This window comes from Nuphar pumila, chromosome 1, assembly GCF_984573655.1.
Source record: "Nuphar pumila chromosome 1, dmNupPumi1.hap1.1, whole genome shotgun sequence".
NCBI classification, from domain to species: domain Eukaryota; kingdom Viridiplantae; phylum Streptophyta; class Magnoliopsida; order Nymphaeales; family Nymphaeaceae; genus Nuphar; species Nuphar pumila.
Genome location: NC_143249.1, coordinates 150,316,322 through 150,336,065, shown reverse-complemented (window position 1 = coordinate 150,336,065; position 19,744 = coordinate 150,316,322).

Genomic DNA, 19,744 nt, shown 5'->3' with positions numbered 1-19,744 from the left:
CTAGCTTTTAAAGTGTAGTAATTAGCTAGTACTTAGTGGAGTGTAGTTGTAACTTAATTAGTTTTAGCATTAATTTATTTGCTTTTTATTAATTACATTGTTCATTGTTTTCTTAGTGAGATACGTAGTTTTTAGTTATTTCATCAAATTACTTATTATTTGATTTAATTCTTGCTTTAGTGTTTATATAATTTAGGTACTAACTTTGTTATTTGAGTATGCATAGCTTAGGATATTTTGTATGTTCAAATGCATATGGAGCAGGGCAGGTATTGAAGATCGATTGGTGGCTTCTTTAGTTGACATTGTAGTCCAGAGCATAGATTAGGATTTTACTCTTTTTTTAATTGTTCATTGAAATTATACTTGTAGGCATTGTAATTCTTTTATTTTTGAGATATCAATAAAGTGAGTAATTCAAGTGAATTCTGTATTGCCTTATTCCATTCCCTGAGTTCGACCTGGTCTTACCACTAGTGTAAGCTGGTTTATTTTATCATTTGGTGTATGATTTACATGAGAGTTTTATTGAAAAAATTATTGTTTTAAAAAATAATTTTAAATAGATACACCAAATTTTTTGCATCATTGTCGAGGAACGACACAAGGCAAATAGTATCATATAGACATGCATTAAATCTTAGAATTTTGAACATCCATAATAGAAATCACAATTTCACATGTTCTGGATTAAAATTAAAAATCAAGAATTTAATCAGAGTCCTCAGGAAATAATATGCTCTTATTCGTCAACTTTGGGGAGCTTGGGAAATATTTCACTCGACCCCTGTCGCAACCTCCCGCTATCGCATGTAAATTCAATCACCTCCTGAAAAATATTGAATATTCATAGGGTCAGACAAACATGTCTCAGTAGAGTAGAGCTATACTAAGCAAGTAATCTAGAATTCAAGTAAAAATCTCTTCAAACTTTCATACACTTACATTTCGATTTTGGCAATATTCAACAAGTATTGCAAGTATATAGAATAAGCAGGAAATCACAACAGATAACAATTATTTATCATTCACTTTAGTAAAATGGATGAACAATTAAATATGTATGAACTTACGAATGCAGATGCTCTTTTTATGCATGAATAAGTTCGTATCTTTGATTATCTTTCTTTTTTATATGATGCATGCCATGCTTAAATGATGCACATACAATTAGGTTTCACTTGTTAGCCCTATTGGTACTACACAGACAATAACCTGATGAAGGACCATGGCTCAGGCATAATTTCATGCAAGGATGGCTTTGGCCTGATCGAGTACACTTCACCAGTCTACGTGTTGGACGCTAAGAATGAGAGAGACTCCTAACACAATAATAATATATCTGATGCATCAGATTTTTCTCATGAGTTTTATATTCTCTACACTGTAAACTATGCAGAGGCTTCCCCTCTCTTTGTGGGTGGGGAAATGAGCAACCTTCCATGCTCAAACAATATCCATGAAGCCAATATGTATCACTTACCCTCTTATAATAAGCAAATGATTTAGTGTTATGGTTTTATTTATTTGCATTAGTATTTTTCATGCAATACTATAGCCAAATTTATGAAAGCTAATTCGACCACTTTAGGACCCCAATTTGCAAGTTTGAATAGACAATAAATCATCCATTCATACATCTTGCTCAGTAAGTATGTGCACATATCAATAACTATCATGATAAGCTTTCATATTTTTGTATGCATAGCAACAATTTTAATACATATCAAAATTCATAGTTTCAGGATTCTATCACACGATTTTGGAAAATTCACCAAAACTTACAATTTATGAATCACATTTTTTTTATTTTTTTTGCGAATACACATATTTTTTTAGAAAAATAACCTAAGAAACAAAACTAAAAAATTCATCATAGATAAAAAAAAATTAGGACTGAACTTTGTTTTGGACAAATATAAGACAATCCCTGTTTCTGCAGAAATAATTTTTTGGTTTGGGAAATTTCTCCAAACTTCCAAATAAATCTTTTTATAAAACCCTTTTTACAGGACCATCTTATATATGTTAAGATTCACCTAGATTTTTCTTGATTTATTTTGATCAGTCTTGAGTAGGTCTTTAAGGTCTTCAAAATTGTGGGTCAGAACAGTCCTGCAGACAGAGCAAGAAAATTATACTCTATTTTAAGGAGCGTTTTGTCCTCAATACAAACCCAAACGAAACAACTTAAAATTTCAAATTCAAGCCTTGGATGTGTAGAACACTCTAGTATTTTTATTTAAATTTATTGGACTCATTATTAAAAAGATATCGATTTATTTCTAAAACTGGTCAAGATTAAAAAGGAGGACAAGAATAACAAGATTCAAGTTCATGTAAGATTCATCAAGAAAGGGCAAACTCAAGGTAAAGGTCAATCTAAATCATAAATTTTTTGATAGTCTAAACGTATTTTTGCCATCATCAAATAAAGATTTTCTCATGTCCCGGCTTAGCTTGCTAAAACATTAACAGACATCATCGAAGAATCGTAAAACTATCAAGAAATAACTCCAATAAGATTTTTGTTAAGCAAGAATCATAACAAACCATAAGCAATCATAGAACATGAATTATTTACACAACAACATAATGTTTAATCATGTTCAACATAAAATATTCTACCCTAGATGTTCAGATTATCTTTCTTTATCAAGAACAAGCATAAACCTGATATCAAGAGTCGTTCTTGAACAAACTCTTAAATTTTGAGAAAACCCCAACTCTGTCTGACTGTTATAAAGGATGTAAAAAAAAAATTGTACAGTAGATAGACCTGAAATTTTCTCAAAATATAGAAAACTTTGTCATCTTTCTGATGCCTTAAACCGTTTTGTAAAACGTTTCTAGACGAAGGAGATACGAATGTTTTGGTGCAGACCTATACTATTATGTTCCGAAGGTCACCGATTCATTCTCAATCTGTTAACAGAGCCCAAAATTTCACAGTAGATGCAAAATTTTGTTAGCTTTTGAATGCAATAAACCACATATTAAAACTTCTTTAGATGAGGGAGATACAAACGCTTTACCGGTCAGGTGACAGGCTAGAAAATGAAAAATAAAACATTTTCTAAAGAGCCCGAATTGAAAAACTTATATTTTCTTAGAAAAATGACCATAAGAATTCATAAAAGTTTTACAGAATATTAATATTATTGTAATCTACCAACCCAAAATAAAATATTTAGGAAAACAATCAGCTACCATGGATCTTTTACTGTTTTTATAATTTTAGTTTCTAAAGAAATCAGTTTGATGCAAAACGATTTTTTTTGTGGTTTTTCTTTCAAAAACCCCTTCCAAATACATAATCTGACAGTCCTATATCAAACTCACATGTGGGAGGCATGATCTAGGGTCTATACTCATGAAAAATTGAAGGTATTCATACCCATGAATCTCGGTTTACGTGTAGAGTATAGAGCTCCCTATCTTAATGATGAAAATTGATTATGAAAGAATAGATGGCTCTCCTCGCGCAAACTGACCATTCTATGCCAATGAAGGCCTCACTCAAGACCTTCCCAAGCTTCTTCAATGTGTGTATAAGCCTCCTATGCTAGACTACGTTGAGAAGACCCAACGTTGAAGTGTAGAGAAGAAGAATAACGAAGGTAGGTTTTTGGGAGAGAGAGAGAAAGACCTAACCTTGTTAATCGTTCTCATGAGGGCCTCTATTTATAGATGTGTTTAGATAAGAGTCTCTTCTCTAATATAAAAAGTTAATATTTATTAATAAAATAAAAAAATAAATTATGAGACCTAATTAATTAAATTTTGAAATTGCTTAAGCTATAAAAGAAAAATAGGGACTTTTTACCTTAGCTTGGGCTCTAGTGATATGGTAATCTTCTAAGAGGCCTACGAACCCAAAAACTAATCAAAATTGAATGTTTAAATAGTCATTTTGATAACTTTCAAAACGTAGATCATCTTGATGGTCTTAAATTTAATCATACACATACAAATTGGCAAAAAAAATGAGTTTGATATCGAAAAACATTAATTTTCAACCTATAATTAGGCATGAACTTCGATCGATAATAAAATGCACAAATCAACACCAATTTGGTCATGTAGATAGTCAATTTTGATGCCCTCAAAATGAGGAACGTCAAGGTCAACTTCGATTTAATAGATAAGCCAATGATTGGCTGAAATTTCTGACGAAACAATAATGACATCTGATACTATTGGTCAAATTCAATGAGAATAGATCCAAATCCAAATCCAAAATCCATAGTCTAAAATCATTTACCTTCTTGTTTAGTCCATATATTTTAGTTTTTTTTCATTTATTCTTGAAATAATATTCATAACTTGAGACAAAGGTTCATAATTAATCAAAATCAAGAAAATCAAGAATATAAAAAAATCAAGAATATCAAGAAAATCAAGAATTTCAAGAAAATCAAGAATATCAAGAAAATCAAGAATTCATTATTATAGTCATGAATACACTAATAATTTATCATTTATTTATTTTAATTATCAAGAAAAAAACTTGGGTTTTATATTTGTCCTTCAAAATAAAAATCAATTCAATAATCAGAGTCCAACATCTTCGGAGATATAAGAAAGGTAGGTTCGGTCCCCATCGCAACCACCCGCCTTTGCATGCAAGTATCTACTCACTTCTTGAAAACATTAAATCATATGGGGTTAGACATAACATGTCTCAGTAGAGTGAAATATATTAAACTCGTAAAATAGAATACAAAACAGGAATTTAATCAAACTTTTCATAATTTAAATCTAAAGAATAACGCATACAACTACATAACTAACATGAGTGTACAACTCACTAAATCAAACCAGTAAGCATCAATTAACTCATCCAAAGTAAATAAAATTCATGAGCAGTTAAAATGCATGAACTTACCCAAATGCGGAAGCCACTGAATGCATGCACAAATTTTTATCTTTAATTACATGTTCTTTCTTAAATGATGCATGCAATGCCTAACTAATGTACATACTTATTAAGTTATCACTTCTTAACCCCGTGTGTACAATACAGGCCAAATACTTAGTTCAGAGCCATAGCTCAGGCAATATTTTACATACAACGGTGGCTTTGGCCTAGCTAGGCACATTTCACTAGGAATATGGTGAGTGACGATAATTTGAGAGAGATTCTCTACACCTTTAATCTCGATGCATCAGATTTTCACTCATGAGTTTCTTACCCTCTACGTTGCAGTCTATTGCAGAGGTTTTCCATATCTTCGTGGTTAAGGAGGAGCAACCTTACGTTCACAAACAGAGTTTCACGAAGCCAAATGTACCACTTGCCACTCTCCTAGCAAATATCTTTTACTTATGATGTTGCATTATTTTACTTGATTACTTAATGTCTTACATGAAATAATAATCAAATCTATCAAAAAGAGTCAGCCTCTAACAAAGTAATGGATGCACTTATAAAGTATTGACATTGAAACATTCTTTCATTCATGTTTTTAGACAGGAACATGTGCATATGCATAAATGTGAATCTCATTCATTACTTGGTATCTATCCATGTATATATGTCAACATCATCATCATCATCATAATCATATGAACTTGCATACAATTTTAGCAGAGATTTCATTCACATTCATAAACATATTATGCAATTCAGACTCTTCGGCCCTTTGCTTGCGCATAGCCCCCTTTTGGCAAACATACTTATCATTGAACATACATGCATGCCTTATCAAAGACACCTTATACCCTGCACAAAATAAGACATTCTCATGCATACACATATTGTTTATTGATTGAAAGAAAAGAATTTATGCCAAACATAATGAACTACGTAAGTACTAGTGTTTGGTCCTTAGATCAATTCTGATTTATGAAACTCTCAATTTTCTTTGATCGTTATAGAATTAACAGAAAAAATTCAAATTAGTGAACAAAGCTGAGATTTTCATAATTTTAGAAAATTTTGTCAGCTTTTCGTAGCCACAAACCGTTAATAAAAAAACATTTGTATAAAGAAGTTACGAGTGTTTTACTACAAACGTTATTTTTTGTTTCGACTGTCATAGAGTTGTGCTCATTCTATGAAAAGATAACAAAATTTCATAGTAGGTGTGAAATTTTGTTAGCTTTTCAACTCAATAATCTGCTCATCAAAACTTCTCCAAACGAGAGAGTTATGAACATTTTATTGGTAAGATGTTTGGCCAAAAAACTGTAATACCGGGTCTATGCATTCGGGTGGAACAAACTGGGTCATCTGAATCCATATATCTATATTTTTTTTATAAAATAACTTAGGAAAAAAATAATACAAATCAGACATATTAATTTAACATAGTCCTCAATAGACAAATCTATTTTCCTCAACCTTTTGGCCAGAAAAATAGGCTTGTCTTAACATACAACTCAATTTCTCAAAAAATAATTCGGTAAATAGGCTATTTTAATGAATAAAACATGGATTTATTCTACAAATAAAAATCAAAAAAATATAAATTAGTTACAGAACACTAGTGTACATATACTCTACTAATTACAATCAAATTTTTTAGGTAATAAATTAACTATTGCACATTTTTTCTAAATTTACCAAAATCTTTTCTGAAGAACTCAATATGACTAAAATCACAATATCTCAAAATTTTGACCATGGAAATCTGCCAAATTTTTACAGAATGTCTACAACAATCTACTCTACTAACCCAAGTCAATAACTGCAGGAAAATCATGGCATAACTTACACATTTTAAAATTTTATAGTTTTCTTTTCTGAGAAACTGATTTTTGAGCAAAATATGTTTTCAAAGATGGTTTTCTCTCAGAAAACAATTCTTTTTCCATAGTTTGATAGCCCTAAGCCAAGCCCATGTATATGAGGGTTGGTTTAGGATCTAAACTTATGAAAAACCCATAGAATTCATGCTACAAATTCTATTTTGCAAGAGAAGTATAGATCTCCCTACCTTTTATCAAAAAATCTGATCTTACACATATTGGTTGATCTTCTTGCATGTACCAATCCATCCACACGTACCATGACCTCGATTGAACCCTCCTTAAGCCCTCTTCAATCACGTGAATCCCTCTCTTGTTGGCCCAAGAGAAAAAACACCAAAGGGTTTGATGTGGAAAGGAGAGAAAAATGAGAAAAGTAGAAGAAGCTTGGGGAAAAGAAGTTCTAAGAAAAAATATCAAAAAAGGGGAGGCATGAGCCCCTCCTCTATATTTATAAGCTCTTGATTTAGGTCAAGGGTTGGGGATAACCTCAGCTCTTGATCTAATCTTGAATCAGGTTCTAAATCTCAAGGCTTTTTATTTCTTTTCTTTTTCTTTTCTTTTTTCTAAGCTTTTTTTTTAAGGATGATATATGATTTATATACATAGTATAGTATAATATAGTATAGTATATAATACCATATGAATAATTATATGAGGATAAGTCGACCCCCATGATTTTCCCCCTCCTCTTTCTAATATTTAATAGGCAACTTGATCACATGTGATTTCACTCGCTACTTGAAAATATTTAAAATCAATAGGGTCAGACAAACAATATCTCAATAGGGTAGAGCTATTCATAATACATAAATTGGAAACAAGTCACTAAGAATCACTTCGATCTTTCATACATTTACATAAAACTAATTACATTAAAATCTACATGTATGCGTATCTAATATATCATTAAATTATGCATTCACAAAACTATTTTTACTCAATCATTCAGTTAGATATGAATAATTAAAAATGCATGAACAATTAAAAATGCATGAACAATTAAAAATGTATGTACTTACCATTGCAGAAGTCAATTTTATGTATGAGCTAATTATTGTATTCAATTAAATTTTCTTTCTTACATGATGCATAACATGCCTATCCAATGTACAATTATTTAGGTTTCAATTCTTATCCCTGTGGGTAGTAGTCATGAGGCAGGGCCACGACACAAGTATTATTTTCAATCAAAGGTTTTTTTGTCCTGGTCGAGTACCATTCGTTAGTGTTGGGTGAGGGACACCAAGAGCAAGACAAACTTCCACACTACCATCCCGATGCATCAGACTTTACTCATGAGATTTTATACCTTCACACTGTTGTCTAATATGGAGGGTTCCCCTATCTTCGTGGCAGGGGAGGAGTAACCTTTTGTTCTCAATTCGATACCCATGATGTCAAACTAGTACCACTTACCTTCTATTTGTAAGTATTGAACTTTTTAATATTACACATTTAAACTTTTAAGTTATTTATTTTATATGCAATATTCACATATCAATCCCACTTAAGGAGTTCGGCCACTTTGGGGCATATGGATGCATATTTAAAACATTTGATTCAGTATCATTGCACATGCTTCTTTCTTTTTAAGTTCAAACACTTAAGCCCAATTAAAGCAATGAATTTTTTGTTACAGTAAATGCATCCAATTATTCACATCATCATCATCATGTACATGGAAGTCATATAAAAAAAATACATCATGTGCAGTCCTTTTAATATTCATATTTAATTTGCAAGATGAACACTTCGGTTCATTCATTAGTGAAAAACCATGAAGGCGCACTTGTTCATTAGAACATTAATCAGTTCATGCCTCATAAATAGGCACTAAATTCCCTACATAAAATTTATTTTTAAAAGACTATAAAAAGTATGTCATTTATTCATAGAGGCACACAAAAATGTATAAGATTCACAAGTATTCGATAGTCGGGTCATAAACTAGTTTCAAACTTGCGAAAACTCAATTATGTTTGACTGTTACAGAGGTTACAAAAACTTTTATAGTCATCAGACAGAGCTGAAATTTTTATAATTTGTGGAGAATTTTATTAGCTTTTCGATGATACAAATCGTTCATAAAAAATTTTTTGAACGAGGGAGATACGAATGATTTAGTGTAGGCATGTACTTTTCTATTCTGACTATCCCTATTCAGTTTTCAATTCATAAATAGAGCTCAAAATTTCATAAAAGCTATAAAATTTTGTTAGTTTTCTAACTCAACAAACCGTTTATAAAAACTTCTTCGTACAAGAGAGATATTAATGATTTACTGGTCAAGTGTCAGGCCAAAAATACGTATTTACGAGAACTATGCATTCGGATGGGCAAAAACAGGCCACCCAAATTCATCTTTCTGATTTTTTTTACATGGACATATGAAACAAAACTATATAAACATCATTACATCATAACTTAGTTAATCTAGCATGGACAAATCTTGTTTTTGGAGCTGTTAGGCCAGAAAATAGACCTGTCTTCTTAAACCCTATTTCCTCAAAAATAGCTTCAATATTTTTGCAATAAAGCATATAAAAACACACATTTTTCCATTACAAAAATAAGAAAAAACATGTTAATCACTACAATACAAGTACATGAATAATAACTATAATTTTTAATTGAAATTTTGCTAAGAGCAATTAAATATTTCATGTCTTTTTTAAAATTTACAGATTTTATTTATGATAAAATCGATAACATGCATACATAGTTTTTTTTGTTTTTAATTAAATAGTTTGGCTACTTTACGAGGTGAATCAATTTCTTCTAGGAAAAATCAAAATCAACCCCTTTTTATTAAGTCCAATATAAATTCTCACATAGTCTTCTTTTTAACAATAGTTTGAATAAGGTTCTCAAACCTGATTTTTGAGAAAATTGATTTTGAGAGGGGTTTTCTTTCGAAAGCCCTCTCTATTTTATATTTCGACAAACTCTTTGCCAAACCCACATATGGGGGTGTGGTATAGGGTTTGTCCTTATAAAAAATCGGAAGAACTCGTGCCTACAAGTCCCAATTTGTGTAGATAATAGAACTCCCTACCTCTTTCTTAAAAATGTCTTCTAAGCTTGCAAAATTGAACTTCAAACATGAACCGGCCACCCACCACATATGATAACCATGCCAGTGAACTCCTTTTGCTCTTCACACGCATGTTGATGCCCTTCTTGTTGGGACAAGAGGGCATGCACAAGGGATATGTAGGGAAGAAGATAAGAGGAAAGAGGGGAATCAAGGAAGCAAAAGGGGAAAAAGGGGGAGCAAGAGAGAAGAATCTCAAAAGGGGGAAATTGGGAGGGGTCATGGTTATATAGGGAGTTGGGGTGAGGTCAAGGTCTAGGTTAATCTCAGCCCTTGATCTCCCTATGCCTCTCTTTCTATATCTTTAATACACCTTCTTTCCCTTTTCCTTTCTTTTAATTTTTTTTTGTTAATATTTTCTTTAGCTTAGGTTAGGATATATTATATACAAATATATCATATTATGTAAAGTATACTTTGTGTTAATATGAGAAGTAGATGGGTTGGTCGACCCCCATGGGAATGGACCTTTCCATGTTTGAATTTTCAAACTTGCTTGTTTGGCAAGCAAGTTTGACTAGGCTTAAATTTGTATTTTATTATTATTTTTTCTTTCCCTTCTTTCTTTACTTTTCCAATACCCCTTTCTATTTTTCTTTTCATTCCAGCCATCCCCATCCTAGAACCATCTAGGAGGGGATGCCCTCCCTTGGGAGGCTCTCTAGTGAAAATGCAAACTTTTGACTTCTAACCCCTTGTTTTGGTTTTTGGTAAGTTTCAAAATATCATTGATTTAAAATCTTGTTTTTCATTTTATCTTTTTAAAGTTGAAAAGGAGTGCCACATAAGATGGGGCAACCCTCCTATGGACTCCTACATTTTTATAAAATCTAGTTTAATTGCAATTTTTATTTCACTTAATAAATTTTTAATTAATTAAATTGGTAAATTGGAATTCAATTCTTTTAAAACTAGATTTTTGGTTTAAGTGAAATGACACTAAATGAAACCTAAATTAGATTCAAATATAGGTAATTGTCTCTACTAAATTTTTTGGATATATATACATTAGTTATTTATTTCATAATTCTTTTCTAAAAAACCTTGAATTCCTTAAAAATAATTTTTAAAAAAGAGGATTTCACTAGGGTAGATAGGACCCTTGGGCGTGTGAGTGTATTTTATGCATTTAAATTTTTTCTAAGTCCTCCATACCCTATAGCATAACACTTAGTTTAAATTATTATTTTTAATTTATCACGCATGAAGGAAATTGTAAAAATTTGTGAATTTTTTTTGAAAAATTATGGGTATTACACCTAGGTCTTGCCCACGCTAAACCAAATATGTCGGCAAAAAATTGGGCATGCGTCCCTAATTCTGTAGAGCTATAATACTACCACCTATGACTCATTGGTAGACATGTCTCCTAACCTCCGTGGGATGGGGACAAGAGGCGCCTACATTCCTCAAAAACTCAATATGTCTCATGAAGCTTGTACCACCCTTCTCTCTCCCAGGTGGACAAAGAGATCAAGACAGACCCAACTATTTTATGAGATCGGGATAAAACCGAGTCATCTTTGAGAGTCCGACTTCATCGATGCCTCAAATGGACTCATGGTCTAGGGTTATTTTTATTATTAAGTCATAGGTCACATTCAAGTATCATTATCTGAAAGGATAACCTTCTTATGTCCTCATGCATGATATCAATAGTTCAATCCCTCATGGATGACTAAATTGTCAATGTCTTATGCATGACTTAAACTTACATGCTCACATATATGTTATATGTTACCTTATAACTATGCCCTCAAGCATACTACATGACATATTGATATTTACTTTCATTGATTATCACATCATGTCATGATTCATCTACACATGCTTTCATGCATGATCTATTTATAACATACTTTTATGTACGATTCAATTATAATATGCATCATGCATGATTCTACCGCATGTGTTTTTATACATGACATATCATAGATGATTTAATTTCTCATGCATAATACATATCACATCATAATTCAATACACAAACATGATATATGTTTAAACGTATTCATGTTCACATACATGATTTATTCATTTCAAAGCATACACTCATGATACGTACTTTATATACATGACATGTTTTACAAAATTATTATTTCATATAAGTATTCACAATAGTCATGTCAATCACATCATTCATGCAACATTCATTCATATAATGCATACTCAAAGATGTACCTACAACAAACACATTCCATATTCCACTATCTAAAATTATGACGAGCATGATCTCCTGCACCACAACAAAAAAAAATACTTTTATTCTCATACATTCAAATCATGTTGAGCATGATCTCCGAACTACAATCACAACAATGATAAATATCCACAACTAAATGGCGTGTGTGAGTATGAAAGTATTGCATACAATAAAATAAATTTATTATATAATGCATTTGCACCACATACTTAACATGAGTATTTACTTGATTTGTATTTTGCATTATTTTCAATATGAATAACTTTTCTAATCACAAGTGATACTTAGCAATAAGTATCATTTATTTTCTTTTTCGTACCTACAAATCAAATAGCATAGTACAATATATATAACTCTAAGCATTTATGCTATTACGACTAAACTTATAATCACATCTAAGCATATTTTATTTGTGAACATAAACGATGTATGCGCACGCGCAAAGACCGCACTAGCGATGTACGTGTTAACATGGTTAACTATGCACATTCACGCACTCTCAAGTGCATATTCATGATGTAAACTATTAAATCAAAAACATATTTATAACATGTACAAAACCCACTTCTAAATGAAGTTTCAAACATGCATATTTGACTTTTGAAGATATTTTTGAAACCTTGTTAGAAAACCACATTCAAAACTGAAATTCGATCTTACATAGGCATTTCACCAAACTCTTAGCATGCGGCAAAATTTTCAAGACATATTCAAACTTTGAAACTATACAACATGCTTAACCGAGTTAATACACTACACTAATCATGCTAATAACAAAATCAATGCATTTGCTAATTTATGTTATGCAAAACCATTGAATTAAGCATTTCTAAACCTAATTCGATGCACATAATACTACGTTACGATACCTAAGCAAAGTATCGTTAAGATACACTAGATTAATATCAAACAACAAGAATCTATATTTTACAAATTTAGTTTAGGAATCCTACCTTGTTAGATTCTGTAAAACAATGTAGTAAAACCCATAAAATCTGTGGGGTTTCAAAATCCGCAACCACTCATACACTCAAACAAAAGAGCAAATACTTGGAGCACACATGTGAACGCCAAGAAATCCAATGAAAAAGCACAAATGAGGGTTCAACTGGGGTGTTTAAACGATGACAAAGATGCTACAGGTCTGCACTAAAACTGAGGTGAAGGCTGAGATAGAACCACCTCAAAATTTCCACACCAAACATAAATCAGGTAAGCGATTTTCCCTAAATCACTAACGAGGGTTGGTCAGTTGGTGTTTCACACGAGCTCCCCCCCCCCCATTTACACACTCCTCAAGGAAAACCCCAAGTTGTAGCATAGATTTCTAGGCTGCACAACTTCTAAGAAATATGAATCCCACCGAAGAGTCGATTCCCTTAAGGAAATCAACTAAGAGAGAATTAGAAGGCTATGATAATGATGATTGACTAGCCTTGGCGCCAATCTTTGGCATCAATCAAAACAACAAAAATTCTATGATGAGGTGTTGAACACAGCTCCAAAACTCAAAACATGGGGTGTTGGCTATATGTGGAATAAATAAGAGGATCGTTTCTCTCTAAATATGGAGAAAAAATAAAATAAAAGAAAAAGAAAAAGAAAAAGAAAAGAAGAGTGAAAGAAGAGATGAAGGAGAAATAGATAAGGGGGAATAAATGATTGTTTATATCCATGGTGGTTGGAGATGATGCAGCTTCCCAAAAAAAACCACAAACCCATGGTGAGGGTCGGTTTCACATGATCGTCTATTTGGGCGAAGGAGATGGGGGGTGTGGTTGGCCTCTACTAGAAAATGATACTCACCGAATCCCATAGAAGGATGGTGGTTCCCGGTGAACAAAAGGAGATGGCTGGTGGTCATGCGGCTCCCGGTGTGGGTGTCACCCCTTTTGGGGAAAGAGATTGAAAAAGAGAATGAAAGATGCAACGAGAGAGAGAGAGAGAGTCGGTTGCGTGCAGGATGAGGGTTTGGAAGTGAAATAAAAAAGAAGAGAAGAGAGGGGGTGTCGATCCTTCTTGGGAAAAAAAAATAATAGGTGTGTTGGGTACCCTAGTGGGCCCCACACATTTCCCAAAAGGTGCCATACTCTAACGGGTCTAGTTTGGATCTATTTTGGATCCAAATGACCCAAAAAAATGTTTATTCTAAATCTTAAAAAAAAAATCAAAACTAAAAGTCGTTAAAAAATATATTTTTATCCAAGTATGGTCTCAAATTAATTATATAATTAAATATAATTTTATTTACTCTTTTTTTAAAACCCTTAAAACTCTATGTTTGGATCAATCGATTTGGATCTAACCTGTGTGAACTTTGGTCCATTCTAAAATCCATATATATCTATATTTACAAAATAAATTCTTGCTCATTAACATCAAATAACTATAAAAATACCAAATGGTTTATAGTTTTGGTACTTTTTTTTTAAATCCAAGTTTATTCGATTAACATATTTATTGTATATCATTTTATGACTAAAATACTCTTTTTAAGATTTTTTTTCGAAAACCATAAAAATGTATCTAGTTAAGTTGAAAACACCTCGAAACCACTCAGATGAGTTTATGACTCGCTAAAATCCTTATTTTTTTCATGATAATTTAAATATTTAACAATATTTTGTCAGAAATAATTCTTAAAGTAAATATTTTACCCCTATTGATCAAAAAAGAATTATTTGAGAATGTAAAATACCCATAATTAACATTTAAAAGATAAAAATAGACTTCTATTTTGAAAATAAGGTTGATTTATTTATTCTTTTATAATATCCAAAATGTATAGGTTTCATAGTGTTGATCGAGGATGGAATCACATGCATCTTCCTCATCATGATCATCATGCTCCATGTGATTGTTGCCACTTTCACATTCAATGTTGAGTTGCAGGAGCTGGGTGACATCTTGTACGGTGGTATAGAGTTGTTGCACGATATGAGTGAGGTTGACTATACTAGTTTAGGATGGTCATCTGAGTTTTGACACCTCCAATTTTAGTTTTGGTGTCTTCTGTGAATTGGGTGAAGGTTTCAATGATTAATTCAGGAGTTTCGTCTTGGGGCTTTTTGAGAGCCATAAGAACTTTGCTTTAGTACCACTTTGATGCATTCTAATGGGCCTAGGTTCAAGGTTTGAGGTTTAGGTGGGCAAGGTTAGGTTAAAGTTTGGTACAAAGTCAAAATCAGGTAACATAGTAGGTTGGTTCTTATAGGGTTTGGTAAAAAATCTGGTACGTCCAAATGGTATGACAGAAAAAATTCAAAAATTGAAAGATAAATCTAAACACATTAATGAGTATAAGAACCAAATTTTAAATTTAAGGAACTTGTATTTTATGAATTGAAAATTGGACAAGTTGTAAGTCAGGATTGTGTTTTCCGCAAGTTGGACTGGGTTTGAGTAAAACATAACCAGCTTGTAAAATTAATATCTTCTTACAGAGAAATAATACAATTTTGATTTTTTGAGGGTCTAATATATGCATCCTAAGGGTGTTTAAATTAAATTTTTAAACCCAAATGACTAACGGTTTGGGTTAGGTGACCTCTGCAAGTCTGACAAAAATTCATCTACATTAGGAAACAATTTGTACATATTTGGTCTTAGAAGGGTTTTAGGCTTAAGTGGTGCTTAGGATAAAGATTCTAATGACTTACACATCTTAAAATAAAGGTTCTAAGGCTGGGAGAAGGTCTAGTTTGTTCGAGTTTGGCCAAGATTCCATGTGCAAGGATGAGTTGGGTCGAGTTCTCCAAGATGTTAATGCAGTCCACACAAACCAAAAGTAGAGTCCGTCACTATTTTACACTTAGGCAAATTCAAACCCAAGCAAGGTTTAAACCACCTTTAGTTGATAGGGAAGAGCCCTTAAAAAGGGTTAACGAGTCAAGGGAAAAGTGACTCATAAGAGAGAGAGAGAGAGAGAGAGAGAGAGGAGAATGAGTTGTATAGAGATTAAGAGACAAAATATATTCTTTATTTCATATCAAATACACTAAAATGAGCTCCTTTTATAGACTAGGATAACTCACATAAAAGTTTCTCAAACAACAAAGCATAATTAAATAAAAACACCTACTTAAGTAAACCCCCCCCTTGGCACTTTAATTGGGAAGCACATTTAACAAGAATCACTTGGGCTTCCTCAAGAATCTTTAAGAGGGCATTCCAAGAGGCTGCATGACCTTCCTAGATATCTTAATGACCTTGGGGGCACCAAGAGGGTGTGGCCCACACGTCCTTCTTTGGCCTTCTAGAGGGGACATTCCTTGTGATCCCACTTGCATTCATCGTTTCTATTGAAGAGGGCACCCAAGGGTGGGTCCCAATACTACTGATGTAGTGTTGGCTAAGGTGGCTTGCATAGTTGATGTGGAGACACTTGGCATGAGTCTCACTTGATTGAGATGGCTTGCATTAAATAGAACTTGGATAACACATTTGAATTGGCCATAAGTGGATCTGTTTGCTTCTTGTGAACACTAAGAGTTGGATTTGGGTTTTATTTGGTTTGGTCCACATCATCTGGTGTGGCTGCCAGATTGTGCTTGAGCAATGGATGCCACTCATGGTGGCCTCCATACCGGTTGGTTTTAGTTCTCTCCCTAGTGTCATCAATCACTTATGTGGTCCAAACAAGAGCACCACCATGCACTGTGCTGCTGTTAGTGGCTCCACCCATGCAAGCTCCTCTTGAAGGTGGGGGCAGACCCAAATTCTATTGATGCTCTTGGCAGGTGTCCCTTTGACGTGATCATAGTTTGTCCAAGGCTCCATCATATAATAACTGGTCTGGAGGAGCTCCTCTTTAATGACTCCTCTACCCCCGATCGGAGTTGTATCTTAAAAAGAAACAAATCATCTGGTACTGAACGAAAAAGTCGGTTTCCTTCTAAAAAATGATTGAAGACTCAACAAATCAACAATAACAAAAAAAAAAAGGTTTGGCATGGAAACTTCGAATCCCTAAAACCTGAAAAAAAATCTTTTAGGATCTCTTTCCAGCATCCGGAATCCTGCCGAACGATTCAATTCTTCACTCTCAGCAACCGAAACATCCGAAGGTAGTTTCTGCTGACCTCCACACATACGTAGGTACACCCCAACACTTACACGACAAAGTCAGGGATGAATCTAGACCCTCAGACCCATATCCAGATATTGATCCAATAATCCAATACCCTAAGGGGGGGGGGGCAAACAGGGGTGTAGCAAAAAAAAAAAATTGGTGTGATAGTTGGGGGTTTTGGGGCAGCGCCCCCAAAATTTTTTTTGAGATAAAATAAAAAATGGCTACAATTATTAATAAAAAACTATTTTATATGGACAAATCAAAATATTTGCTGCAATCAGGGCTAGGCTAGGACTAAACTGAGCTAAAAAAATGGATAAAAATCTATTTCATATGGAATCAGGGCTGGGCTAGGACTGGGCTTTTAATTTTTTTTTAACTGTTTCTGGAGGCAGGACTGGGCTACCCAGTCCTGCCCCCCAGCTCCGCCTCTGTATACAAAGGTTTATTGGCGAAAACAAGCTGGACTAGCGTGGCTCGGCTAATAAATCAGATGGGCCCATGGGCTATGGGCTGTATGACAGGCTCTGGAAAGGTCAAACCTAACCCACCCATGAGATCAACATGGTCTATACTCGGTCTTATTTGGGTCTGGGTTCGATAACTTAGCCCAGGCCTGGTTGGGCTGGCTGAACTGTTTCCACCCATAAGGACACCTGGTAATTAGATGTAGTAGGCTATATTTGGTTAGGATGTTGGGATTACTAAATTCGATTATAATGGGATACAAATTAATTGGATTTGGAGTCAGATTTAGATGAAAAAATTATTACCAAATCAGGACTTGATTAGCTTAAAGTGCTAATCGGATATACATGTAATTAGATGTACAACTCTAAACCAAATCCAATTAGTAATCAGATGTTATATACCTTGCATCTAAACAAATTCAAATCTAGTCCAATATCTTATCCAAATCAGAACCATCGGCATCCATACTTGGCAAGAATAGCTCAACTTTGAATCCTTATCCAACCAAATGTCAGGGTCCAGTCCAATCCGTGGACATAAACGTAGCAGTGCCCTGGTTCAGGAACCACAAAGTTTGAAGTCCTTGTCCAAGTGCACGTCATACACCTAGAGATGTAACTGGGTCAGATGTACCCGACCTGAACCAATGTCTCAAACTGATTAAACCAGATCCTGTTCAATCTTGATAGACCTGTGGGTTTTGGTCTCTAAAATCTAGACTCATCTCAAAAAATAGATTGGGCATTGGGTAAGAAAATATAAACCTGAACCAGTTTGTATTCGACCCAAATCTGTTTCTAGTAGGGTTCCTTTCATTTTATTTTTTTGTTATGCCTCAGTCATACTCATGCCTAGAACCAAAATCAAACCAAATCAAATTGGATTGTGAAATGGGTACAATTTTTGGACCCATTCAAAAAAACGAGTTTCTTTTAAAATTCAACCGATTTATATTTAATCGGATTTATACCCGAATCCATTTACCCAGATAAAACTACAGTTTTAGTTATATTCAGACGCGTACCCGAACCTAGAAGTAAGATCGGGTTTAAGCATACCTTTAGACTCATTTTAAAGATGGGTCTAACAAAATCCGACCCGAACCTGCCTCGAACCGCCCATGGACGCTCACACACATTCATCATGCACACTTTTGCAAAATCACACGTGCGAAGGCACACCAGCAACCCGAGGGGGCAGGCATGGTTAGGGATGGCAGTGGACCGGGGCGGTGGACAAGGTCTCCACCCCCGCCCCGTTTCAAAATCTGAACCTTCATCCCCGCCTCCATCCTCGTACGGGGATGGATTTTAACCTCCATCGTCGCCTCCATCCCCGTTTCATGTCCTCCATCCCCGGTCCAAACGGGGTGAGGCGGGGCAGGGCCCCGTTTCCCCTCGGTCTATAGTCATTCCTTAAAGGATTGGGGGCGGGGCGGGGTGGGTCGGGGGAAAGCATAAATCCATCTCTGCATGGGGATAGATTTTAACCTTCATCCCCGTTTCATGCCCTTCATCACCGGTCCAAACGGGGCGAGGCCAGGGGGGGCTTGTTGTCCCCCGATCCACTGCCATCCCTAGGCACGGTGATCCACCGCATGCCTAATACGGGGTTGCCTCGAGCTGCTCGTCAGAGAGAGAGAGAGGCCCAAGGCCAAAGTGCGGCGAATTCTAGATATCTGAGTTTTCTTGGTAAAAAAAAATCGTGATAAATAAGCCCACGAAGTTTTATGCTGTCAGGACAGTTACCGTTATTCCAGCAAGCAGATTCATGCGGCTAGGTCTGTTCCTGAAAGCAGTTTTACCTTGTAAATATAAAAAAAAAGTGTTAGAACTTTTTTAAAAAAAATATAAAATTATTGGAAAATACAAAATATATAAAAAGATTAAAATAATAAAAAAATACTTAACAAATAGTTCTTAGCGGGAAAACATTTTTGCCTTTTGGCATTACACTGGAAAACAAAAGTGTCAAAATTCTAGATATTAATATTTTCCCCAAAAATGGAAAATCTCATGATAAGTAGAACCTTTTGGGAGAAGATCTCACAAAAATATAACAAAAGGAACAAAAGCTAAAAATCTAACAGGATAAAAGTAATATGAAAACCATGGAAATCGAGAAGTGATCTCATAATTTTGTTAAAT